Consider the following 12,136-nt stretch of genomic DNA (forward strand, 5'->3'; position numbering starts at 1 on the left):
GGATCACACCCTGGGCTGAAGACGGCGCTAAACCGCTGAGCCACCCGGGCTGCCCAAAATTGTCAGTCTCAGCAGACTCAAGCTTTAGCGTACATTGGAATCTCCTGGAAGGCTTATTACAACAAAGATTGCTGGACCCACCCGTAGAGTTTCTGGGTTAGCAAGCCTGGGATAAGGCCTGAGATTCTGTTTTTCTAATGAGTTCGTAGGTGATGCTCAGACTGTTGGTCTAAAGACCACACTTGAAGAACCACTGCTCTATCCCATTCCTTTCTGTCAGGCGAGCTAGAAAAGAACATTCTAGTGTCTGGCCCTCGTTCTTTCTGCACCTCCAATACCACCCCAGCTTGGGAAGGGTTTGGGGAAGCCTTGAGAAAATGCTTCACAAGACTCCACTTTGGGCAGTTTTCAAAAGAAAATAGTATCTATGTAAACAGACTCCGTGGTTTTGAAAGAGGTCCCGGCCCGTTCAGCACCCCATCTGAAAAAGCTCTTTGTACCCAGCACAGGGAGAGAAGGTTGTCGGTGGGCGCTGGTGTCAGACGGAGTTCTTGTTCTCCTTCTGCTATTCTTCATCTCCACCCTCATCTGTTTCTCCCACACCCTGAGCTGACTCCCTTTCTTGCCTCAGGAAACTGTTCTTCTCGAAGTAGAAAAGAATGGAGCACTTGAGAAATGTAAATTTATGGACAAGTCTGCAAGGCTGTGGTGCGGCTAGAATATGGTAAATAAATAAGAGCTGTTCCAAAAATACCAACGAATTTGAATTGGCGTTAGGAATAAGAGCTTCTCTTTTACCAGAAGTGAAGGGCAGTGGAAAAACAATAAACAACCCAGTTAAAGGAAAGTTCGCTTTAAAAAAGAAACGAAGGGAAGATGAAGGCGAATGGGGGAGGCCCAGGGGGTGACCCAAGAAAATTGGAACACGTGGAGCAAAGAAAAAGTATGAAAAACATAAAGAGAAAGTAGTTCTGATTTAAACCAAATGTAGGTAAGATGCCCCCGTTCGTTTTAAGCACAACATCCTTGCCAAGACTTCTGACAGCTCAACACTAAGTCTTTTTATGAGGCCTCAGAACCTCAGCTCCTGCCTTTCAGGAACCAATTGAGGGTTCATCATAAAGTTGCTGGATTGAGCAAATAAAAACACAGGGTATCCAGTTAAATGTGAATTTCAGGTATTTCAAATATCATATAGTGCATACTAACACTAAAAAGGGTTTCATTGTTTATCTGAAATTAGAATTTAACCAGGTGTCCTGTATTTTATCTGGCAACCTATATCATCACCCCACTCTGAATCTACCTTTTCTATATAAACTCAGGCCCTGAGCTCTGCCCTTATTCCTTATTTTCCATAAGAGGAGCCAACCACGTGGAGTCTTTACTACAGTTCTGGGAAGACAGAAGTCTCTAATATCACAGAAGCACATATAATTTAACATTCAGTGTGGGGACTAGCTCTCCTCCGAAGCCCCTCAGCCATTTCACAGTTGAGGTTCTGCTTGCATTGGCCTCTTCCTCTGCCTTAACTCGTTTCTTACTCCTCTGGCACCCAAACTCCAGTTCTCCTCCCATCCCGAGGATCTCTAAGATCCTCAAGGATCTCCGTCCCTTGACTCTTCTCCAGATCTCACTTTGCACCCCTCAAATGGTATATCACAGTATCATCTAGGAGCTTTAAAAATATACAGATGCCTGGACTTATGCCTAAAGATTCTAATTTCATTGTTTAGGGTGGGACTGGGCATTGGTATCTTTAAAGGCCCCCATGGGGGCACCTGGGTGGCTCAGTCAGTTAAGCATCTGCCTTCAGCTCAGATCATGATTCCAGGGTCCTGGGATCCAGTACTGCTCGGGCTCCCTACTCAGTGGGAAGTCTGCTTCTCCCTCTCCTTCTGTCCCTCCCCTCCCTTCATGCTCTCTTTCTCTCTCACTCTCTCTTCCCCAAATAAATAAATAAAATCTTTTTTAAAATAATTAAAATAAAGGCCCCCGTGGAATTCTCATGTATAGCCACAGGGACCTAGGGTATGCTGCCCCAAGATGGGCCACTTTGGCATAAAGATTACTTCTAATTAAAAGTAATCCATACCCAGCAGGAAAAGCTGTTTGTCTCCCCCTCAGCTGCCTAAATTTACCTTGAAAAGGAGAGCCTGTACCTGGAAGAAAGCTATCAACAGAGTCTCAAAAACAAAAAAACAAAAAACAAAACAAAACAAAACACAAAAAACAGAGTGTCCCCTTTACCTAAGACATTTATCTGCATAATAAGGCAACCTTGTTTTTCAAAACGTCTCCTCTCACCTCTCTGCTAATGGCCTTCCTCCCCTTTGTATCCACAGACTCCTTCCCCTCTGCTTAGCTCACATAAGCTTCATGTGCCTCATTGCCTTTGAAATTTCCATGTCTGTGTGGATTCCCTGCATGTACACCTATTAAATATTTCTCCTGTTAATCGGCCTCTGCAAATCTGTCGATTGATTTGCTTCTAAGTCCAGCTAGAAGGACCATAGAGCAGAGGAAGATCTTCCTTTTTGACAGTTGAGAAATACTCATTTAGATCAGTGCTTCTCAAAGATTAATTTGCACAAGAATCAAGGAGGATCACTTCAAAAAGTAGGTTCTGGTTCTGGACACTGGGAGTTCAGGCTGGAGGTTTTGTGTTTTCAATAAGCCTCCAGGCGAGGCTAATAGTGCTGGGGAGAGGACATTTTCAGCAACAAAATCCTAGAATCAAGTGCCAGGTGTTAAGACCTTCCTTTGAAGTGATGGGCCATCATTGACATAACGGAGCAGATTCAGTGTGGCAGAAGGCCAGCTACCCAGGATAGATGGTTGGATATTCATAAAAGCATGAAGACAGAATAGTGTTTTCTTGACCTCTTTAGTTTCCTCAGCGTTTAGGACTTGTACTTAGCTAAAATATTGAGATTGAAGCACTTTGTTAATAAAATAAGACCCACTATCTCTTTATTTGTTCCAGAGCACTTTATTATAGCTATGGCTTGATTGCTTCATTTCCTTTGCAAATCAGGAAAGGGAGTTATGTGTCCCCATTTGATGGATATAAACACTGAGGCCCCAAAATGGTAATAGATCTGGGGTCTTTATTAAAGTAGTCTACGAATAAATGTTTTACAATACTAATGTTTCTAATAAGTCCAGATATAGGCTCTAATTTAGAACATTATTAATTAGAAACCAGTGCTTCTCAAATGCTAATGTGCATACAAATCCTTGGAGTCTTGATAAAATGCAGACTGATTCCTCAGGTTTGGGTACAGACAAGCTCCTGGGTGATGTGGTGACGTCTCTCCACGGACCACACTTCAGGCGTCAAGGAACTCAATCTCATCTCTGTGGATTCCGCTTGCTCAGCTCTGGCATTCTTCTCATCATTTTCATGTGTTACTAAGCACTTAGCAAATGTAGTGAGTGTCAGATGGGCTGACAGTTCATTTATCTCCATTAAAAAATTGAAAACAGTGCTTTGGAAAAACATGGGTTCTTTACCTATCGTACCCTAAGTCCTAGATTATAAAAAACAAATGTAAGTAATGAGTAGTCTTGACATTTCAGCTTTCATTATTTCATCTCACATGCTTATCTTGGGACCTTATCGGCAACACCTGTATGCAAAGGAAAAGATTTACAAAATCAATATTGAGTCATATCTTTTATTATCTTCACTACCATGTGGAAAACTCACAATACTTTGCAAAAATAACCTATTCATGTTTTGTTGGCGATGGTAGTGTGGTGGGGTTTTTCTGTTATTGTTACTTCTATTCACTCTCACTTTTATAATGAATACTTCTTGGTGTGTGTCTGAAATAAATAACTACCTCTCCAAAGATGAATCCCAAGCTAAGAATGCAAGCAATTTATGATGTCAAAAATGAGAGCAGTGTTTGTTTGGAAAGATCACCCACTTAACAGTGTCCTTAAAATCATCCTCTTAGAGTTCCCCAGAGGGCTGATAGAAGAGTTTTCAAAGGTCTTCAAAACTCTCTTTTTGCTCTTGGTTTGAGGGACAAGGAGAAAAGAAGGAGAAACATCACCCCTTCTACACACAGACACACATACTCAAAGTCACTTGCACTCACCATTGCCTGAACATGATCCTATTCTTTGTTTTCAGAAAGTTACCACATTTTTCAGTAATAACAAAGAGAATAATGGCACTCCCTTTACCCTCACACAAACCATCACTTAAGTTTTTGCGATAGATTTATTGCATTGGTATCTCCAGTTCTCCACTCTTCTCTATGGCTTTGGTAGTGACCTCCCATGCTGACTCTGGACTTGGCTGAATGCTTGTTTTCACCAATTGGAGAGTAGCAAATTTGATCCAAGTAGAAGCTTGTACGAGCATGTTATCTGCCTCCCCTCTTGCTTCTCTGAGGACCTGTGCTAGCTAACCTGTTGGAGGCTTAGGACAGATACATGGAAGAGAGTGGCATTGTCTAAGTTTAGGCAGACCTACCCCAGCCATTCTCCAGCTTACAACAAATGCATGAGAGAGGCCATTGAGGTCAGTTGGACCCAGCCTGTGACAACAGAATAGCCTGGCCAACTCCTAGACTCAGGAGAAGTAAGGCATGGTTGTTGTTGCTGTTTTTAAACCACTGTTTTTGGGTGACTTGTTCCTAAATGTGAAATGTGAAATGTTTGGCATCATCCTTGGAGAATGGCAGAGTCATATTCTTTTGGAGTTGGGAAAGTCTTCAGACCCCTTCCGATCAAGGATTTATAAACTTAAATACCAATAGACATAAGGAAGGACATTTTAAAAGTAAAGCTATCCAAAAAATAAATAAATAAAATTAATTAAAAAGTGAGGCTATCCACCCATAAGACAACAAAGTAGTCTTTGACAGACACATCGAAAGCATACAATATGATCTAAAAGTATTCATATAACAAAAGTCTTTAAAATGCCGTGTGATCCAAATAAAACCCCTCAGTTAACTAAATACAGCCCATGGGGCCCCAGCATCTGAAGTCTGATTTCTAGTTTGGTCTCTAAATGAAGTGATGTAATAGTGTTGGCTGGGTTCCTACATGTGGTTGAAGATCAATCCAGGACTTATTCCAGGCCTCTTACCAGCATATCTATGAGGTAGTTATTTTATTTTATTTTATTTTATTTTATTTTATTTTATTTTATTTTATTTTATTTTATTATTATTTTTCTTTTCTTTTCTTTCTTTTTTTGAGGTAGTGATTTTATTACCATTTTACTGCTGAAGTCGATGAGGCTCACAGTTTCAGTAACTACTCCAAGGTCACATTGCTAGTTAGTAGACCATCTAGGATTCAAACTCGGCCCTGTCTCTGCTTGTAGGTTCCTAATGTCCTAGACCAGAGGTCAGCAAGCTATGGCCCAAAGGCCAAATCCAACCCAGCCACCTGTTTTTGCAAATAAAGTTTTATTGGAACACAGACCCACTCATTTTTCTATGGCTGCTTTGACACCACAATGGCAGAGTTGAATAATTGTGACAGAGGCCAACAAAGCTGAAAATATTTACTACCTGGCCTTTTGAGGAAAAAGTTTGCCAAATCCCCAGCCTGAAGGCTTCCTTCTCCTGCTAGAACCACAAGATCTCCAGGAGAGGCAGAGTCTCCTGTGTGTCATTGGTGGAACCTCTCATTCAGGCTCACCACAACTCCAGGTACGTGACCCGCTCAAGGTCTGAAGCTGACAAAGCTGGAAAGATGAGAAGATGTAAAAGAGCATTTTGACCTAACATTAGCCTAGAGTTCCGTAATACTAAAGTTTGCAGCGTAAAGAAGCCCATTCCCTAGCAGCCAACTAGCAGCAGCCCAGAGAGCACCTGCCAGTTCCTGGGCTCCCAGCCTTTCCTTTTTGCCTTTCATTCAAACGTGGGAAGAAACCATCAGCAGGGCTCCTAAAAGTTTTCAGAGTCTTTAATCAAACAAAAGATGAGAAAAACCTGTCAGTTCTCCCAAATAGCTAAGCTCCATCTTTTATTAGAAAAGGAGACAAAATATTGTGATTTGAGCTTCTGTGGGAGCAAAGGGAAGGGAAACCGCTTTTAAATAAAATGGTGAACATTTTATTTAAATGTGCGACAGCCCTGTTCTGCAATGAGACAGAGCAGTCACGTGCACTGCTCACCGAGACAGAAACAGGGGTAGCCTTTAGTTCTATTTTCATCTGTGCCCTGGAGAAGCTGGAAGACTGTTTACCAGTCCATCTCTACCCAAGCTGGCAAATTCCCATAAACATGCGGTTTCCATTTTTTCATTTGAGGGCAGACATCAATCAGGGTAGAAAAAAATTCACTCTGGAAAAAAAGAAAAATTGGTCCAAATCCTGTGAGCCAATCTCCTCTTTTCTCTTCCCATTTTTTATTCCCTCTGGATCCCACACTGCCTGAGGCTTGGTCAAGCCAGGAGTCTAACATTTGACTGGCTCGAGAATTAGCTGGGTAGCAGTCGAAAACTCTGTTTTCCTAAACCCCATCCCATACCCGCTGACTCAGAGCTTGCAAAGGATGAAATGTGAGGCTTTGTATTTTGCAAACGTCCTTCAGGCTGTCCTACGCCCTGGCCTGGCTATAGAATCTGTCTTCTCAAAATGATTCCCTCAAGCCCATGAATGACTTTAATGCAAACCCACCTGCTCTAGTCTCCTCTAAATAGAAACTGATGCAATGAGAGGCAGGTTCTCCTATGAACAAATAAATAGAAACGATATGAGGTTCTATCTAATGTAAATATTCAATTGTCATTATTCATGACTTGTTAACTGTTAGACTTTAGAAAATCATTTAATCTCGCTGGGTTTTATCCCTCAGCTGTTAATTGGCTTAGGTGGCTCAAAAATTCTCTTACTATATATCTCTCTTATACCCCCAGTCAGGGAATAAGCTCTGGACTATTTATTTTCATTTATATTCAAGCTCTTACCCAAAATACTCTCCTTGAAGATGGATGAGCCATCTCCACTACTCTCCTCTCTATGGCTCAACTGGTGCCTCATGTGGGCAGAAGAAAACTAAAAGAGGAGAGAGAGAGGAGAGCATGTAGAAGGTAGAAGAATTTTCATTTCCAATTCAGATGATTTCCTCATGGTCCTCTGTCCCTATGGGTCAGTCACTCAGTTATTTTGTTAGACATTGCATAGGTACAAGACACATAAAAGGCATTCAGAAAAGACTTGTGGATGACATTTGTTTGACTACAACTTTTGAGCAACTTCGTTCGAATATGTCCGAGAATAACCAAAGACCCAAAATGGTCTCTACTGAGGATGAACTTAGTATGTTAGACAAGGAAAGCTAGGAGGAGAAGCTCATCAGGCCTCCCCTAATGAGTAGTGAGAGCCAAATAGAAGGCAAGAGGGAGACAGTCTTTTCTAAATTAGGAAGGCTCCACATGGTACTTTGCAGTTATTACAAAGGGGACTGAGAAGTTGCCATTGGGATTGACCATGATCACAGTATGATGTCATCTGCATGAGGCCATCTGCTTCTCCAGTTTAATACTGGTGTACAGTTCTCAACCGAGTCCAGTATGGCTGTTGGAGGCTCAAGCTGGCTTCAGGTTACATGGGAGCCATGCTTTTCTGTGAATTGGCAAAGTTCAAACAGAAATTTCCTTTACTACAAAACAGACGTAAATAAGATCATACTATATTTATTGCTTTATAACCTGCCTTTTGTATCACACAATACACTAGAACATCTCTTACCAAAATATATTAACCTTTAACAGCATTTGTAATGACTACGAAGTATTCCATTATACGAATGTGCTATCACAGTCATGTACCCTATTGCTGATCTCCTGGCTGGAGGGCCTGAGAACTAGGAATCCAGGTGGTGAGTGGTGGGCACGAGGCCTCCAAAGCCCGAGGTCCAGGCTACAGCTAGTGTGGGATCATCTCCTTGCTCTGCAGAAAGGCACTGATGATGTCAGCCACGTTCTGAGGTTGGTTCAGGTGCACGTAGTGGTTGCCTGGGACTTCTATGTACTGGAACTGCTGCGGAGGGCAGGGAATGCTTAATCAGGTGCAGCCCAGGTAAGAGGGCTCTGCTGTGCTGGGGCCTTCCCAGGGCTGCTGCCTCACAGAAAAAAAAAAAGAAAAAAAAAAAAAAAAAGGTTTCTTCCATTTCTCTGATATTACAGACAGAGCTTCAGTGCAAAGTCTGAGAACCAAATAATGCACAGACCCTCATTTATTTTCTTTAAGTACATTTCTAGAATACAACCACTAACCCAAAAATAATAGGCATCTTTAAAACTGTATTTACTGCCAAAATTGTCCCCTAGAACTGGATCATTGTTTGATACTTCTACCACCAAAGGCATGTGCTACATCATTCATGTGTAAGATCACAGGCAAGGATAAGCAGAGAATTGAAGACTGACTAGGCTTGGGGTCCCTGCTCCTTCTCTAATGGGGAATGGCTGGCCACTGGGCAGCCTGATTCTGTTTAAGGTATAGTTGGATACTGTCACAGTTATGGCCCCTCCAGAAGCTGACCCTGAGACAAAGATTCATTTACAAATGGGTTATTTGGAAGGTGACAACAGGAAACACTAATTAAAGGGTCTAGGGAGAAAGAAGGAAGAAGTCAGACAGGGTAGGAAAGGTATGAATAAAAAGTGTGATATCAAGCAAGTTACCACTATGAGAAGCTGAAGATTGATCTTGCTGGATAACTCTGCAAACATCTAGAAGATGCTCCCCAGAGCTGCCTTCCTGAAGAGCAAGGGAGCTGCAGTATCTATACAGCAACTCCCCCTAGACATGAGTTGAAGGCTGCTCTGGGAGGATTTGATTCTCCAGCACTCACAGCCTGTTGGCATTGCCAAGCAAATGATGCAGAGCCAGTAAACTCTGAAAAGGTAAGAGCCATAAGGGCTGCAGCAACATTATGGGTGACGTATGCATGGTGGGACCAAGTGAGTCAATGATACACTGCTCTGCAATTTCTAGGCAGACCCTCCTGTCACATTCTAGCCCTTATACAACATGGCAAAGCTTTACAAAGCTACCCTGAGCATCCAGGTTATGGTGCAGCCCTAGTGAATGAGAATGCATCATGACATCTATTGAAGTATAAATCACATGAAGTAAAATGCGACTTATTTGAAATTTTTTATTCCAACTGTGATGAAGTAACAAAAACAAGATATGCCCAACAACTAAAAACTCTCCCAACAACTGAAAAAACTATCGACAAAACAGGGGCACTAAAATTGACAGTCAATAGAACATGTAACTCTTTTTATGGGGGTTGTGAGTTCAAACCCCATGTTGGGCGTAGAGATTACTTTAAAAACCTGGACAAGATACATGAAACAATGGTTTTCAAAGACTAGACAGAAAGCAGGGCAAGACAGTGGTTCATAAGAGAGAAGAAAGAAACAACATGAATCTGTGATTGTCACAGGTTACCAACTGGGGAGAGTTTTCAGGTTTTAGCACAGAGAGGAGGAACCCTCACAGAGTCAAGGGGGGTGGGAATAGTCAAGGAAGCTAGAGTTTGCAGGGCTGTATACCAGAAAATAGATAGAAGCACAGTGAGAGAGAGAACAGGGGAGGGAGCTTCAGAGTTCTGCATGGGGTTCCCATCAAGTCCTTAGCTGAATACTGATAAGACTCAGCATGGGAGGAAACTACTCAAGGCCAGGGAAAGAACCACTGTAAAAGAGCAGGTGAAAATTACTCAGAGCTTATTCAGAATTAAAAATAATCACCATTTCCAACAGCAGAATGGAGAAACCTCATGATACACATTTGGTTGAGTACTGATTACTCATTTGTTTGCATATGCTTATTTGAGATCTGGTTGAGTACCCAGAAAGACATTGCCTCTGCAGCGTGACCAAATTAGCCACAGAGTTAAGCCTCTGGTCCTGTCTAACAAAGCTTAAAAGCAAGTCTCAAATGAATCAAATAATTTCTAAGTATAAAACTCATATATATTTAAAAGAATTAAAAAAAGATCCAGTACTCAGCAATGTAAACATTACAATGTCTGATATCCAGTCAAAAATTACCAGATATGCAAAGAGATAGGAAAATACAAAGAAGAAAAATCAATCATAGAAATAGAGAAATGACACAAATGATAGAATATACAAGGAAAATACATGCTTTGTATTCAAGAATGTAGAGAAAAGAATGAGCATAAGGAAAGACACAGAGGTAATAGAAGACTCACATTAGCTTCCAGAGATGAAAAACATAATGCAATACAATGTTTGCAACAACACAAAATACAGTAGAAGAAAAGATAAGTAAACTTGAAGACTTAGTAGTAAAAATTATTCAAATGAAACCCAAAGTGAAAACACACTCATTTTATGTGCATATTTTGATGCTTTTTGGCAAACGTATACACCTGTGTAACCACTACTATAGTCAAGATATAAAACACTTCCATCATCCCCAAAACTTCCCACATGTCCCTTTGCAATCACCAACCTCACCCAACAATTTCTGGTTCTAGGTAATTCCTAATTTGCTTTCTGCCAGTATTGTATTAGGTTTGTCTTTTCTTATGGTTTATATAAATGAAATCATACAATAAGTACTCTGAGTTCAATTCCTTTTAAGTGTACCCCTTGTTATTCTTTTATTCAACTGTATGGATGTGCTATTACTAGTTTATCCATTCACCAGTTGATGAACATTCTGGTTGTTGCCAGTTTTGAGTAATTTTGAATAAAGCTTCATATTCGGGTCTTGTGTCAAAGTTTCAGATTTTTTTTTTTTTTTTTTTGTAAATACCTAGGAATGCAATGGTTGGGTCATATGGTAGGTATATATTTATAAGAAAACTGTTAAGCTCTTTTCCAAAATGAGTATTCCATTTTATATTCTTACCAGGATGTATGAAGAGTTTCAATCATTTCACACCATTGCCAGCACTTGGTATTGTCACCCTTTCTTTCTTAGTTTCACTCTCTCTTTCTTTCTTTCCTATTTTTGAAATTTGAAACATTCTAATTATTATGTAGTATTATCTCATGGGTTTAATTTGCACTTTTGTGATAATTAACAATGTTAAACACATTTTCATGTGCTTATTGGCCATTCATACATATTCTTTTGTAAGGTATCTATTCAAATCTTCTACCCATTTAAAAATTACATATGGCGTATATGAGTTCTTTATATACTCTAGATATAAGTCTTTTGTTAGATATGTTTAGCAAATATTTTCCCTCAGTTTATGGCTTGTTTTTCCTTCTCTTTATGGTGTATTTCAAAGATCAGACATTTTGCTTTTTTTTATTTTTAACATTTACACTTACTCTCAAAAGATTCTTGTTACCTAGATGAGTGTGATATCATTTTAACATTTTAGAGATAAGGAGCCCCAGCAGGTTCATTGCTGGGTTCAAAGTCACACAGCTGGTCAATCAAAGACAATGTCAATATGAAACCTTGAGTTTCCTGATTCTAAATCTATACAGAATTTGAGTGTGCTCACTCAGGAGCAATTCAGGGGTTTACCCTCTTGAATGACATCTAAGAGAAATCTGCTTTATGCAGTGACCTCCTAGCAGGTGGAGGATTTCAAGGCTCTAGTATTAATTTATATTCCAGCTATGGCTGTGTCTTCCCACCCACGAAGGGAGATGTGGAGAAAGAGCAGGAGCTCCTTCAAGCTAAAAGCTACTTATTAAACCTGACAGATGATGGAGGAGCAGGATCACCTGCCCTCTCATCACCTCTGACCTCCCTTCAACTTCCATTCCCTTCTTGGACTTTAAAAAAATTGCTTTTTAATAATATCCATAATTCATGAAAAGAAATGATAAAATCAAAACATATTACCACTGGCTTATAAACGCTAGCACTATTAATTATTAACAGCCCAAGAAGGAAGCCAGGAATGATCCCAAAGGTGAGAGAGATAAAGGCACTAGTGGAAAAAAAAATGTTGCATATTAAATGGAAAATTAATTTCTTTTCTCAAAGAGCAAGCAGAAGTTTAGCTAAAACAGGGGCCTTGGCAATCGTCTAATGAAAAGCCCTCATGCCACAGATGGAAAAAACCTGAAGCCCAAAGCATGGCTTGCCTTGAATTAGAATACGGCAGCAAAACGTGCTTCTTTCTATTGTTATCCTGTCCTCTAGCTC

The 12,136-nt window shown here is 40.5% G+C and overlaps 1 long non-coding RNA gene across 2 annotated transcripts in view; it reads right to left on the bottom strand.

Annotated features, from left to right (window-relative positions):
• Positions 1-3,012: 3,012 nt before the first annotated feature.
• LOC144298797 (uncharacterized) overlaps positions 3,013-12,136 on the bottom strand; it is a 31,654-nt gene continuing 22,530 nt past the window's right edge. Inside the window, exons 2-7 of one of the 2 annotated variants that reach the window (XR_013365682.1) lie at positions 7,807-8,095; positions 6,943-7,030; positions 6,653-6,703; positions 6,149-6,317; positions 5,541-5,716; positions 3,013-3,632 (exon numbers count right to left, since the gene is read on the bottom strand). This is a non-coding gene — a long non-coding RNA (uncharacterized LOC144298797). Of the gene's footprint in view, positions 3,633-5,540; positions 5,717-6,148; positions 6,318-6,652; positions 6,704-6,942; positions 7,031-7,726; positions 8,096-12,136 lie in introns of both variants that reach the window. The other variant, XR_013365681.1, reaches the window with a different exon arrangement.

Source organism: Canis aureus, chromosome 26 (assembly GCF_053574225.1).
Source record: "Canis aureus isolate CA01 chromosome 26, VMU_Caureus_v.1.0, whole genome shotgun sequence".
In the NCBI taxonomy this organism is placed as follows: Eukaryota; Metazoa; Chordata; class Mammalia; order Carnivora; family Canidae; genus Canis; species Canis aureus.